General features: G+C 36.0%; 1 long non-coding RNA gene across 1 annotated transcript in view; it reads left to right on the top strand.

The window, feature by feature from the left end:
* The window catches only part of LOC148130584 (uncharacterized), a 56,442-nt gene extending 47,761 nt beyond the window's left edge, over positions 1-8,681 (top strand). Inside the window, exons 2-3 of the long non-coding RNA XR_015750002.1 lie at positions 6,155-6,254; positions 6,776-8,681. This is a non-coding gene — a long non-coding RNA (uncharacterized LOC148130584). The remainder of the gene's footprint in view (positions 1-6,154; positions 6,255-6,775) is intronic.
* Positions 8,682-15,068: the final 6,387 nt, after the last annotated feature.

The raw sequence follows: 15,068 nt of genomic DNA, 5'->3' as shown, positions 1-15,068 counted from the left end.
ACCACTCCACTAGTTTGCTAATGTCCTGAGATAAAAGACTTTGTTGATAACTTTCAGACAGCCCAAGACTTCAGTAAATCAGTTACGCTTTGATTCTTTGCACTGTTTCTATATTACCATTAGTAAGTAAGATACAAGCTAATTTATTGAGCTTAGTTACTTAGGCAAGGAGGGGTGATATACTGTTTTCCCGAAAATACGACCTACCCTGAAAGTAAGCCCTAGCTTGATTTTTACACATAAGCCCAATATAAGCCCCACCCCCCAAAATAAGCCATAATTAAGATCCTGCCTAGTCCAGAGTACATGGGTAAAAATTAAGCTAGGGTGGGGATGGAGGGGTGGAGCTTCCATACTATGCACCTTTGGACAGTTGTAGCCAGGCCTCACACACCCCGACACCTGCCTTGCCAGCCCATTTCTTCTGCAGCCAACAAGGCTTTCCTAAAGACATCTTTAGCTGATAACAGAGCCCCAGGAAGGCCTTGCTGGCCTCTGACAGTGAAAATGAGGCCGGGGGTGACATGTACAAGTGAGATGAGTCAGTGGATGACATCTCCCCAAAATAACACCTGGTGCCTTTTTTGATGGCAAAAATAAATATAAGGCAGGGTCTTATTTTGGGGAAAACACGGGTAGTAACTGAATGTTTATAATTCAAATTATATTTACATTCAAATTCAGTTCAAAATCTGTGAAAACATGCCTAACGTTTGTATTATCTGGTATTTATTAACTTTTTTGATGATTTGAATTTCTTGTTAGCAACATCTTTTCTCTTTAGAATTGCAGCCTGTCCTTAATTTACTGGGAACAGATATTATCCCTGTCTCATCTAGCCTAGTAATTCCTCAGCATTGCCCAGCATGGTTTTACATTCTTGATCACAATAAACTAGGACAGATGGAACCACAAACAAAATTTTAGAAGTTGACTTTATTTATTTGATTCAATTTAATTCTCTTTAGATCTAATTTGAGGGTCATTAGATGGATGTTGGTTTTCAAATGTCTCAGACATTTTATACAAACAAATTTATGATGCTGATCAAAGCATCCTAGAAGGCCATTGCACCGAGAAGGAACAAAACCTTGATGCACAGATTTATGGTGGATGAGTTTATTGGAAGTTTTTTTTAATCCTTAGAATACTGCAATAGTCACAGGAAGAAGGCGGAGCCTCCCCGCTGACGGACTGCGACTCTCGGCAGCTATGGTCCATGCTCTTTCGTTGGAGAGCCCTGATCATTATGATTAGGGGCTGAAGCTGCCTTGGAGGGGCAGTGGAGTAAGGGGAAGCTGCAAGCCAGGTTGAAGGGAGCCACATCTCCCCTCCTGGGCTTGGTCTCCCCCCCGGAAGATGATTGCAGCAGTGGTTTAAAATGGCCACCCCGAAGAGAAGGACTCAGCTGGATTAAGATTTGTGCAGGAGGGAAGAAAGAGGTGGATAACATCTGAACCGGGACAGTTGTGTGATACAACTAAACAAAAGTACCCCAGGATTAAGGTAACATGGAATTTTTAAGAAAAGAAAAGTGAGTGGCGAAATTACAAAGGAACAATAAAAAAAATAAGAAAATATTTCTGACAGCTAAGCGGGGCTTCGAACTGGGAAAGGAAGAAGCCGGAATTAAAGATTTAATTAAATTGGACTAAAATATTTTGGCAATAAACAGGCATAAAATAAAGCTGGACTTAAGGCTGTCAAAAAATAATAATAATAAAGTTTACAAATTGGAGACTGGACTGTGCTGGAATATTGAGGTTCGAAAAACCCTAAATAAAAATATAGGGGGGAAAGGTGAAGACTTTGTATAATGGAGAGTGCCACTTTTTGACAAAAACTTGAGCTCAAACAAAAGGGAAAGCATCCTGTTTCTGAATGAACTTGTGTGGATATAATATTAAAGAAATATTGAAACAAAGTAAGAATCTTAGAAAGTGAAAGCAGAACCAGAACAAAGAAAAAAGCAAGGAAAGACTGACTGTGGGATTGATTGATGTTTTTGGTATAGACCCTGGGCTGGAATAATTGAGAACTTTAGAAGATTGAAAGAAGAAAGAAGGAAAGTAAAAGTGGTTTTGGAGTTGTTTTTTATTTTTTGTGGACTTTAATGATCATAAAATACAAGAGGGTGTAATGATGATATTTCTTTGGGAATTAAAAATGGAACTTAAAAATATGAGAGAATTACTACAGGAAAGAGGCGAATCACTTTGCTCTGTGTTAGAAAAAATGGAAATGGCGATTGAAGAACAAGAAGAAAGAACTCCAGAGGAGGAGGAGTCGACTCAAGGAGAAAACATCTTAAATAGACAATTAACACAAAGAACGCTACAAAAAATGGGGAAAGAAGGAAGGTTAAAAAGTTGAGACTTAAGAAGGCAATCAAAAGGGGGAATACCGGTGAAGTTGGGAAAGACAGAAAGACCCAGCAGAAAAGGGAAAAGGAATATATTAAGAAAGAGAGGGATATAAACTGGAATGAGAAAAGATATGGGGAAAAGAGGGGGAGGAGAAGCAATAAGAAACAGGTGCATGAAATAAAGAAATACAGAATTAGTAAAATGTTGAAAAGAAATTGTTTTTTCAGAGATAATGGTTCATGAATTAAAAAGGGAATTCTGCAGGGTGACAAGGGGTAATAAGACTATTTCTGCAATTAAAAATATTTAGAAAATAGGGTAATATAGATATTGATAACTTTTATTAAAAATTAAGGGGGGGAAATATGCTGCGGAATCCAAATGAAAAGATGTAATGATTATTATTGTAACTTCTTAAAAATAATGGATTATTGGGAATCAAGATGAGGGAATAAAGGTATATTTTAACCACTGAGGTGTCACACTCAAAGCAGTAAAAGGGGGGAAATCTATACTCTTTTTTTTTTAGTGTTAAAACTTGTATTAATTTAGAATTTATAAAAATAATGTGTAATGGAAAGGGAATATGACAGACTAAAGAACCAACTAAATTAATATGTCAATATAGACTATTAAAAGCAAGGAGAGACATTGGCAACCTATTATTATTATTATTATTATTATTATTATTATTATTATTATTATTATTATTATTATTATTATGCAAGCATATATTGTTTATCTTTATTTTTAAAATAAATTTTAAAGGATTATATTTGAAATAATTGAAATGAAACAAAAAGATGTTTCAATTGAGATTAATGAAAGAGGCTAGAATTAATGTGTTTGTTTCTCTCCTTACTGAAAATTTGGAATGGAAAAGGTAATAATAGAATTAAGTATGCATATATGAATGTATAATTGCTGTCATATTTGTATGTAAAGGTGATGGCCCGGAAATATGTTGTCCACTAAAAAGAGATTTTTATTTTTATGTAAAAAACTGAATAAAACTTGTTTTTTTAAAAAAAGAATACTGCAATAGTTATGATATACAGAGCCAAATAATCTTGGGAGGAAGATGTTGCTTGCATGGAATGGTGATGTTTGGTTGCTTATTGATTGATTGGAGCTCTACAAATAACACTCCCACTAAGACTTCTGTGCTTAACATAATAGTCTTGTGAACCATCATAATACAAGACAACTCAGTAAAACCATATACACATAATTCTGGTATATATATTCTGTATACACAGAACACACTTTTCTGCAACCTTTTCACTTATTTATTGAATGGGACTGAGAATTTTTGAGGTGAATACCTTGCTCTGTTCAAGACAGCATGAACTGCTTTGCCCACCTCAACAGCACTAGTGGTTCTGTTTTGTTTGGCTTAAGGTGCAATTCATTTGTTTTTACTCAGCCTATATAGCCATGATCAAATGTTAGTTTATCAATGGTTCTGTCGACCAGGAATCTAACGTTTCTATTGGAAGTCTTGCGGGAGCATACGTGCCCATGTCACCCTTGCCTCTGCAGGCCTTCAAGGTCATGGGAAGTTCCTCAGGAAACACCCAAAGTCTCTGAGATGACACCCAATGGCTATGTCTGTACTTCTTTGTCTTATCAAGGGTGTGCCAGCTTGCCTGGCTAGAGTGTGCCTGTGATTCTGGGTGAAGAGCTGGACAATGTAGTGTCAAAGTATGTTCAGAGTTCTCCCTTGTTAAGGGAGGGCCGTCTTTATTCAGCTAAATAAATGCGTAAAATTTATCAAAGTAAATACCTGGTCTACATCTTCCTTTATACCAAGCCACACATGAAATTAGCAAAATATTTTCAGCAATCCTTTTTAGGTGCCATGTGTCCCCATGTGACTGTCCTCAATGAATAAAGACACCATTTTTTAAAAAAAAATTAATTAAATGGGTGAACTTTTCGAGCAATATAGAAAGTTGTGCTTGAAATCTCATGAGATTGTGGTGATCTCATTAAAATTTGAGGTATTTAAAACGGCTTAATTTACGGAATGCAAATGCCACTGATAAAGTGGTAGTTTCACAATACATTCATTCCCAAGGACATATTATTTGAGCTACAGGTTTATGAAGTAGAGAAGGTCAGGAGGATTTCTTCATCAACAAGCCCCCTCCCTCCACACACACACACCTGTCCAAATCTGCTAAATCACCCCTGCCAAGGATGGCCAACCCATCCCTGTTTAAAAGCCTGCAGTAGTGGAGGAAGGAAACTGGTAACCTGTTTAAACAACTGTGACTGTCAGGAAATTCATTAAAATATTCTCCTTGTTCTTTACAATCCATTGGTGCCTTGTCCTTCATCCAGTTTCATTGGGGAACCAGGTCCTCTCTCTCTCTCATGGAAAGCTTTTTATATATTTTTGTATTCTACTTTCCTATTACTGTTTTGTTTTCTCTTTTGCAAGCAAAGCATGCCAAACTATTTAATTATGCCTCAGAAAGTTCGGTTCCTAACCTTTATCAATTTGGTAGCTCTTTTCTGACCTTCCTCCAGATTTTCCATGCCTCTTTTAAAGTGAGATGTCCAGAATTGGAGACAATATTTCAAGTGCTGTTTAAGCCGTGCAAAATCCAGTGATTATTTTACCTCCTATAAACTGAATGCAACACTATTCAAGATTACACTGACCTTCTCACCTTTTACATTATTCCATTTCATCCTATTCAACATGTGGTCCACTATGGATTTTTCCAACCTCAATATGATAGCGCTAACCCTTTATTATTAAAGATTTAGGTTTATCATATTGCAAGAATAAATATGTATTACTATCTTTGATTGAAACTATGGTGTAAAATTTCATATTAAAACTGTGTTTTTGTGTATCCTTTGTTGTCTTAACTGAGCCTACCTTTACCTTACATTGATAAGAACTGACAGCTTCATATTGTTTATTATATATTCTTTCCAACAAACATGACTTTGAGTTGTGCTGTTTTCAGAGTCATCCTGGGTCCATATTTTCAAAGGATAATTAAAAAAAAGCTGTGAGCATTAAAAGAGAGATCAAAATAGTGAGGCTTTCTGAGAATTTTCGTACTGGCCTAACCATTTTCAGTATAATGGAGGTTTGCTAATGCCTGAAAAGACAGGAAATAATCAGAGTGATGTTGAACTCTGATGTTAATCTTGAAATAATGCTCCTGGGGAGCAAATCAAGTTTTTTAAAGGAAATTTTGCACTTCCAGCATAAATGGCTGAGTTGTTACAATATAGAACTGCTTTTTAAAAAGGTAAATATATATTTAAAAAATGAATCTTTATGTGCCTAATCATGTTCGCTTATCCGAAGCTTTCAAAGACAGCTCAAGAAATCTTTTTCTTTAGTTTGAGCCAAGCTGATAGCCAAGGGAAGAAATAAGCATGCTAGAGGGAAAATGCCATTGAATAGGTGATTCAATTATACTGACAAAAATCTTGAATACTGAATGCAATTGAAAGTAAAACTGATATAACCAGATTCAAGTATGCACCACTTTACATCCTCTTCTCCTCTATAACTACAGGTTTTGCCTACTTAGGATTGGAAAAAAGTGTGAAATTGACATTTTCTGTAAATCTATTTTCAGTGGAGTTTACATGCATAAATTGATAACTGTGATGTCACAGGATAGTGGTATCAGATGGAAAGGAATTAATTTTGCAAATGGCATACTTTATCTTACAGACCATTCATTTTGATTTATAAAATTATTAATTCAATTAATACATTTCTGTTTTGTGTGACTTCTATGTATTATGTGCAGATACACGCAGAATATTCATTTTCTCAGGAAGATTTCTCCAAATTCATTTTAGCTGGAGGTAGACAACGTGAGGAAATTGGGCATTGTGCAGGATTTTCTGGTATTTATTATCATTTTTGCTTTCTTTATGACAAGGAGAAGGTTTATCTTAAATCTAGGTTCATCTTGGGGAGAATTTAATTAATTAAATTAGAAATGGCTAATTTATAGCCAACATAATTGTTTAGAAGAAAGAAATGACAGGGTTTCTTAAAAAAGCAAGCCACCTTTTGCAATGTCTCTTATATCCAGGAAAAAGAAAATCATCTTAGCACTAATTTCAACTTCATCCCAAAGGCTTCACACTTTGGAGAGTGTTTTATGTGGAAGGGATGAATGCCATACCCTCAAGGTTACCAATATTTGGTAACTTGCCAATATTTCATTAAAGTACAGCCAAAAAAAAAAGAGAGCGAAGTTTATTAAGGAAAGGATAGCAATTAAAATAACACAAAATTAATTATATTTAATGGCATAAAATGGAAGGAGGGAGGGAGGGAGATCCTGTTAAACAGTGGAATTTTCAAAGTAATAAGAAGTTATACATTTCTTAAACTGCACCATATTGGTAATGTTTTTCAGATAAAAGGTGAATGTTGAGAAGAAGCAGACAATCTAGAGGCTGTGGGTAGCAACATTAGAACTGCCAAAATCTGGACACTGATGAGATGAAAGATAAAGAAAACAGAACACAAAAGGGGTGTCGGAAATGACAGCTTGAATGCTCCAACCCCTAGGAACAACAGTAGCCCACAAACCCACAGCCACACTCCGCTAGGAATTATCCAGGACCAAAGACAAAATGCCGAAGGATGAAAGAAACAATGTAATCTACAAAATCAACTGTAACCATTGCAACCAATTCTACATGGGGCAAAGATCATATTAATTAAAAACCAAGATCCATGAACACTGGCTGGCAGTCAAACGCCACGATCCCAAATCCTTAATCTCTTCCCACACCGGCACCAAACAGCACCAGTTCGATTGGAGCAACACAAAAATCTTTGCCCACGTAACCACCTGCCATGCTTGTGAGTTCACTGAAGCCTGGTACTCCACCAGCCATTTCATCAACAGACACTTTACAACCAGCCTATGAACCCCTCAGAATTCAAATCAACTGCACAGCCAATCAAAGACAGCAACAACCCTCAACCAACCCATGCAACCCTCCCCCCACCAGCAGTTCACCTCCCAGTGACCCTGACCTGATATAGTCTCCTTATCACGACACATTAAAAAAAAACCACTTGATACAACCACACCTGAAGCCCTTATAAACAGAAGAACATTGACACTGACATCTCCTAAACTTCACTGAAGATATTACCTAGCCTGATAATGAAATGTTCAGAAAACAACCCACAAGTTTGAAGAAGGTACCTTCACCCTCATCCTACACCCAAACTACAGATATTCACCAATATTGCAAAGAAAAACAGTCTCTGTGCTCTTTACAGTCATTTTGTGATTGTTCAGACTTTTGTAACCCCATTCTGTTAGTCCTCGTATTATGTCTCTAGTCATTTTTTATGATCCTTCCCAGTTTCCTGTAAGACCTGCTTTCAATTTTAAATAGAAACTGTATTCTAATGAAAAATGTAATTAGAAAGCTAGCACACTGCAAACCAGGCACTGCTCTCTAACACCATGTTATGATGCCTTTGGGCACCACAATGGACTCACCTTTATGGCAGAGGCAGCTTCCCAGAAGGCAATTGCACCTTTTGGTTCACAGGAAACATTCTGTGACTGTCCTATCACATGTCCCAAAGGTAGTTTTCCAAAAGGCTAATGGGCTTTCTTGTTGTTGTTTTTTCCTTGAAAAACATTTTGCTTCTCATCCAAGAAGCTTCTTTGGTTCTGAAGAAGTTCCCCAAGCAATTTCATCAATAGACACATTGACCTACAACCAGCCTACAAACCTCAGAATACAAATCAACTGCACAGCCAATCAGAGACAGCACCAACCTTCAACCAAATGGGCTTTCTTGTTTTTTCCTTGAAAAACATCTTGGTTCTCATCCAAGAAGCTTCTTCAGTTCTGAAGAAGTTCACCAAGAGCTGAAGAAGCTTCTTGGATGAGAAGTGAAATGTTTTCAAGGAAAAAAACCAAGAAAGCGTGATTGCCTTTTGGGAAACTGCCTTTGGAACAACCATGACCTGGATGATTGAGAATCTCCATTAGACATTCATCCCATCACATGATGTCAAAATTCAAAATGTGCCCCTAAACTCAAGAAGTAGTCTACCACTGAATTAAGCTCTTTTGTTTTCTGTTTACATTGTGAAAGATTCAACCAATGTAATTTTCCTGTTACTGAGGACCTTCATTCTAGTTATTTATCTTTTTTTTCTGAATGTAATAGAATGATGTGTGTTTCAGTGGTGAGATCATTGAAAAGATTACATATATTAAATATTGCTTCTCCAGCCTTCAGAATGGGTATCTTAACTACTGAATTAAAATACCATTTGAAAACTCTATTGCTTCCCTGGATTTTTCTTTCTAAATTTGAATTGCAGGGCATAATTACAAGCGTTGTGGAACAATTGATTTCTCTTGGTGAATATAATGCCAGACATGCTAAATCTCAAGTTGTTCAATCTCAATGGGAAGAAAAGCTCCGCATTCCCTCTCCTACCTTTTTAGCACTATCAAAGACCCTTAAGGAAATCTAAACTCGGTGACTGGAATTCAGATGTTGGTTTGGTTTTATCTTAGCATGGGGTATCCTTTTAGACTACGGTTTCTGGTGTAAGAAACCACATTACATATCTGATATTAGCACAGTTGAGAAAGTCCAGAAATATTTCACAAGAAGAGTTCTCCACTCCTCTACTGGTTGTAGAATACCTTATGCTACCAGACTTGAAATTCTAGACCTAGAAAACCTTGAATTACGCGATCTTTGGTCTGATCTAAGTATGGTATATAAAATCATACATTGCAATGACTTACCTGTCAATGAATACTTCAGCTTCAACCATAACAACACAAGAGCACACAATAGATACAAACTCAAGATTAACCGCACTAAACTTGATTGCAGGAAATACGACTTCAGCAACAGAGTGGTCAATGTCTGGAATACTCTACCCGACTCTGTAGTTTCTTCCCCAAACCCCAAAAACTTTAACCTTAGACTGTCTACTATTGACCTCACCCCTTTCCTAAGAGGTCTGTAGGGGGCGTGCATAAGCACACCAACATGCCTACCGTCCCTGTCCTACTGTTTCTTTTATTTTTCTTATATGTACCCATTTCATGTATTCATAACTATGTATATACTTATACCTATTATCTTGTAAGCGATTGACAAATCTAAATAAATAAATAAATAAATACATACATACATACATACATACATACATAAATATAAATAAATAAATAAATAAATAAATAAATGATGTTCTGTAAATCCAAGCAATGTGGCTTATTTAGGTCAAGAAACCATAGTTAAACACTCTACATTCTGCCAACAATAGGAATCCCCATGCTGACAATGTTGGTGAGAATGAGGTGCCCATCTACCATTCTTAAATTCCTCATTTCTATAGCATTCAAATTATTGGAAGCCAAGCCAATAGCCCAACTTCTCTATGGTGCCCAGCTGGGGCCCCTTGTCTAACTTTCCAGGATTAGAAGTTGTTCAGTTCAAATTCCTAAGATCAGTCTTTCAAGCCCCAAAATGCATCTCTAATTCCACCCTGACTTTAGAAATAGGCCTCAGGAAAGCAGAGACTAGAGTTTGTATAATCATGCTACTGGCTTACAGTAACCAGCCCTCAGAACATGAGCCCCATGGATTTATCCCCATTGGTCCTCTGGACTTGGGGTAGTGGGTTCAGCTTCAGTGGGCCCACTCTTGAAGCTGTCCCCAGCTTTGTAGATGAAGATATGGGCCATGACTTCAGGATGAACTTCTGGGCCCACCTAGACACTATCCTGGCCCCAGGACTGCAGTGGTGGATGTTCATGATGAAGATAGTCAAGGTGGTGGACGCTGTGATCATTGTCATGGTTTTGGCCTTGCTCCACTAATTATCAGGGTTGATTTTTCAGTCCACATGGAAAAAGACAACGATAACTAACATCTCATCCTTGGGTTTATCTCCGGGTCTTCTAGTCAGCAAGGGATATCACCAGACCAAAGCTTTCTTTAAACATGTTCAGCACACATAGAACACTGATTGGACCTCTTCACCTTTATTGCCAGTGGATCTAACAAGTACTCTGCCTCTCTTATGGCAAATACTTCACAAATGCTGAGAGCCTTTAATCTGGCTCACCCTCCTTTCAGCTGTCCTTAAAGGCCAATACAGGAAGACCTTCTACACAGAGAGACAATCCCCTGTGTCTCTGGCCATGTAGAAACCACAGAACATGTATTTCTCCAGCGTGTATACCACCAAGATATTTGTATTAGCCTCACTTCACCTTTATTGCTTAACTCCTCAGACACGTAGGACTGATTGTTGCCAGCTTCTGCACAGCACTTCAGATATGTCAGAAGATAACCTTGGTCACAAATCAGTCTTAATGAGCACCTAGGCTGTTATTATAAGTCTGTATTATACTTATTTGGTTATTTGTATTAGATGCATTTAGTGTGGCAAGTTTTTAATGCCGATTTATTGTTTTTATCTCTCTTTTTAAATTATTTTCAGATTTATTTTTTAGATTTGTTAGCTTTATGTAATTTTATTTTTTATGGTTTTAAATTCATTGTATCCCAACTCTCCTCATGCTGGTCTTTAACCATAATAAAGGGTGATTGATTGACAGTTAAATATACTCTGGCTTAATGGAATACTGTATATGAACCAAGTCAATAAGATTTAAGTCATGACTAAATTTTCACATCTATTTTCATGGAATATTAATGGTTCAGCTGAATCGAATCCTCATGTTATTTGTAGTATTTCTTCCTTGCTCTGATTGGGGTTACATTTTTTCTTCCCTGCATTTTTATAGTATAATATTATATACTGTAGACTTCAGTATAAGCGCTCCCCCCACATGGCTAAGCTGACCCTAGAATTTTTAACCAAAATACCATGAAAATATGCTATCCACAGATAAACTAATCTGCATGTTTCATCTTTATTAATGTGGGCAGGATTATATACAAGTATACATGGGATAAGTATTACAAAAAAATATTGGGCTGATTTGATTTGATTTTTTCAAATCAGTTTGAAAAGGTACTTTTGCCATGGAATTATTGAATCAAGTTTGTGGTTCAATTTGATGAATTGATCTAGTGAGTCAATTAAATCCACCTCAAATTAAATCTCTGAAATGAATATACAACCTGTCCTTAAATTTATATCCATACCTAGTCCAGAAAAGTATTTTATTTTATATGTTTTCAATCAAAGCCAAACACTGTAATTGTGTTAATTTTTCCTACACTTCATTTATAATATTGCCTAGATTTTTTACAAAGCATATCTCATTAGTCTGGGATTTCTCAATCTAGTTTTGGGGCTGAATTCCCAAATATTCCAGCTAACAGGAGGCAAAGAACATATAGGAACCTCTTTCTAGTTCAGCCTTACCTCTCAAACTGTCTCTAGATCGCTTGAGGTAAAATTCTATCAATGTGAGCCAGAGGGAATAATGAGATTGCTAGATGTAGCAGGACACAGTCTTTAGCAAGTATAATTTGCATAACAAATGACAGGTAACTGGTAAAATTAAATTTCCACTTCCAAATAATATTCAAAGGAGCAAGAGCACTTGAAGTTCTTTTTTTATTTTGGTTTTTAAGTTTTATCTGCTGTTTCTGCCTGAAACTATTTTGAAACATAGAGATGGTAACAGGGGAAATGATATCTGCCCAAACTTCAACAGATTAAGTAGCATTTACGATCTCGTAGGTACACCCTGTAAACATGTTTTCTGTCTTAGTTTGTAGATTTTATATCTCCAACTGAAAAGTGCAAGGAAAGGAAACTTGATGGCTTTTTTTAAAAAAAATGAAAATTGATTTGTGAGCTCATATTTCTAATGCAGAAGATCCAAAACCCACAGATGGCTTTTGTGTGTAATGTGGTATTGTCTTACGAAGAGCTTTGACTGTGGGTATTGATTAAGTGCTTTGACATTATAAGAGGGCCATTTATTAACAAACTTTGAAAGGTCACCGATTGTTGATGCTAAGACAAGAATGGCTTGTCTACAATTAAGGTGAGACAATGAATTTCATTTTTTTCCCCACTTTGGAAATATATTTATGGAGGTTGCTGTGAGTTTCCTTAACTGCCTTAATCTGAATATCTATTAATATCACAGGTGATTATTTTGTTTTTTTATAAAGTGTTTCATATTAATAGGGGAGTTTCCATATATCGCGTTTCCCTGAAAATACAACTTACTCAGAAGGTAAGTCCTAGCTTGATTTTTACACGTGCGCCCAATATAAGCCCTGCCCCCAAAGTAAGGCCTAATTAAAACCCCACCCACTCCAGGATGCATTAGTAAAAATTAAGCTAGGTGGGGAAGGAAAGGTGGAGCTGTCCTGCTGCTTACCTTCGGATAGTTACAGCCAGGCCTCACACACCTCAAGCTATTTCTTTTGTAGCAGGCAAGGCTTTTTTGAAGGTCTCTGTAGCCACGGTGTGTGAGGCCTGGCTGCAACTCGATCTGGAGCTCTGTTATTGGCTACAGAGGCCTTCAGGAAAGCCTTGCCAGCCACAGAAGAATTTCCTTAAGGCCTCTGACAGTGAAAAGGGGGCTGGGGGCAATGTGTGCAAATGGAGTGAATCAGTGAATGATCTCCCCCACCTCCAAAAATAAGACCTGGTGCCTTTTTTGGTGGCCAAAAAATATAAGACAGGGTCTTATTTTCAGGGAAACACAGGTAGTAAAATTAGAATTAGAATTAGAATTCTTTTATTGGCCAAGTGTGATTGGACACACAAGGAATTTGTCTTGGTGCAAATGCTCTCAGTGTACATAAAAGAAAAGATACATTCGTCAAGAGTCAAGAATCATAAGATACAACAATAATAGTCATAGGGTACAATAAGCAATTAAATCATACTAGGAAACAGTCAATAAAAATCGTAAGGATACAAGCAACAAAGTTACAGTCATATAGTCACAAGTGGGAGGGGATGGGTGATAAGGAGTGCTGAGAAGATTAATAGTAATAGTAGTGCAGACTTTGTAAATAGTTGGACAGTGTTGAGGGAATTATTTGTTTAGCAGAGTGGTGGCGTTCAGGAAAAAAAATGCCCTTGTGTCTAGTTGTTCTGGTGTGCAGTGCTCTATAGCATCGTTTTGAGGGAAGGAGTTGAAACAGTTTATGGCCGGGATGTGAGGGTGTCTGTAAATATTTTCACAAAATAATTCCTTCTATGTGGTAAGAGGTGACACTAAGTTGATGGAACATAATCAATCAAAACATAAATTATATAACCCAAATCTTGGTACAATATTCACTTAGTTATTTCTTTCCCAAAATCCCATGTCTTTTTCCTCAAGGAACAGAGGAATCATATTCAACAATTATACATTTGTGGATAACAAAAAAAGTTGGACCAAATGAATAAATAAATATAATAATATACTGGTTGTAAATAGTTTCTTCCTTTCTTCTCCTTATCTTCTCTCCAAATGACTCAAATAATAAATTATAAAGCAAGATAAAGGAGTTGCATCATTTCTACAAAATCTCTAACATTTAGTAACTGTAGCAAAACATAAACAATTAAATCTTATAAACTTATGTTAGAGTAAAATTATTTGGCGATAGTAGGAACTTGTTTATTAGACTGTAATCCAAAATGGTTTCTATATTGAATTAAATCCAATCTCAGATATTTTTTTCAGAGAATAAACTTGTTTTTTAATTAGCAACACTTCAAATGATTTAATTTTCCCTTCTTTTATGGAAGATTTTTTTTCATAATCTCCAATGAGAAACATTAATAATTCTAGTGGCTTTTGCAATGCAAAGCCAGTTCACTATTCTTTGGAGTAATGTTTAGTATTGCTTAATGTTTTCAGAAAGCATACTGAGAAAATAAATCCACATTTTAAATTTCTTTTGGTCTACTCAGAATCATTTTGCAAAACTGTTCACCTTTTCAATATTGCCATCCAATATGAAAAAAGATCCAACTTGATTGTTACATTTCCATCCATTTGATTATAGAATAAAATGAGCTGGAAGGGACCTTTGAGGTCTTCCAGTCCAGCCCCCATCATCATCATTATATATGATGAATTGTGCAATCCACACTATCAATAAAACATCTTCTACTAATTTTATCTGAGTCTAATACTAACCATCAAATTAAATCTTAATTACAATCACAGACTAGCATGAATATATTTATATTTCAGAGCTTTCTTCTATTGATACTCTCATTGTTGCCTGTCCATTGTTCTATTTAAATTCTATATTCATTTAATCAAATGGATTTTGGTTTGTTCAATTTCTGAATGGTATTCACCAGCAAAATATTCTTTTAAAAAAACCCTAATAAATGATCTGAATGTTGCTGATAGGTTTTTTTTTTAATTCAGTCAAATCTTTTAAATGTTCTTTTTGGACTTACAGATATTGAAACCAGTGAGCTGATTACCTATTCTAATCTCTAAGAATTTCATCTTTGTCTTATTAATAATTAAGTGTTGTAATTTATATGAATTACTGTCTTTCCATTGAACAAATGTCTTTATACATTCTCTTTCATGAAGATAAATATTTCAAAATCAATGCAAGAAATGATACATCTGGACTAATTCTTTTTCTTTTTTCAATTTTCCCATACTTTTAGAACTCTAGTTATTACTGAATAATTCCTTAAAATTTGTACTGCCGTATTTGTAATGAGATGAAATATCGGTGGAACC

This window comes from Notechis scutatus, chromosome 5, assembly GCF_049901735.1.
Source record: "Notechis scutatus isolate UNSWTSFEM ecotype Mainland chromosome 5, rNotScu1.2, whole genome shotgun sequence".
Lineage (NCBI taxonomy): Eukaryota > Metazoa > Chordata > Lepidosauria > Squamata > Elapidae > Notechis > Notechis scutatus.
This window is presented reverse-complemented; position numbering and strand designations above follow the sequence as displayed.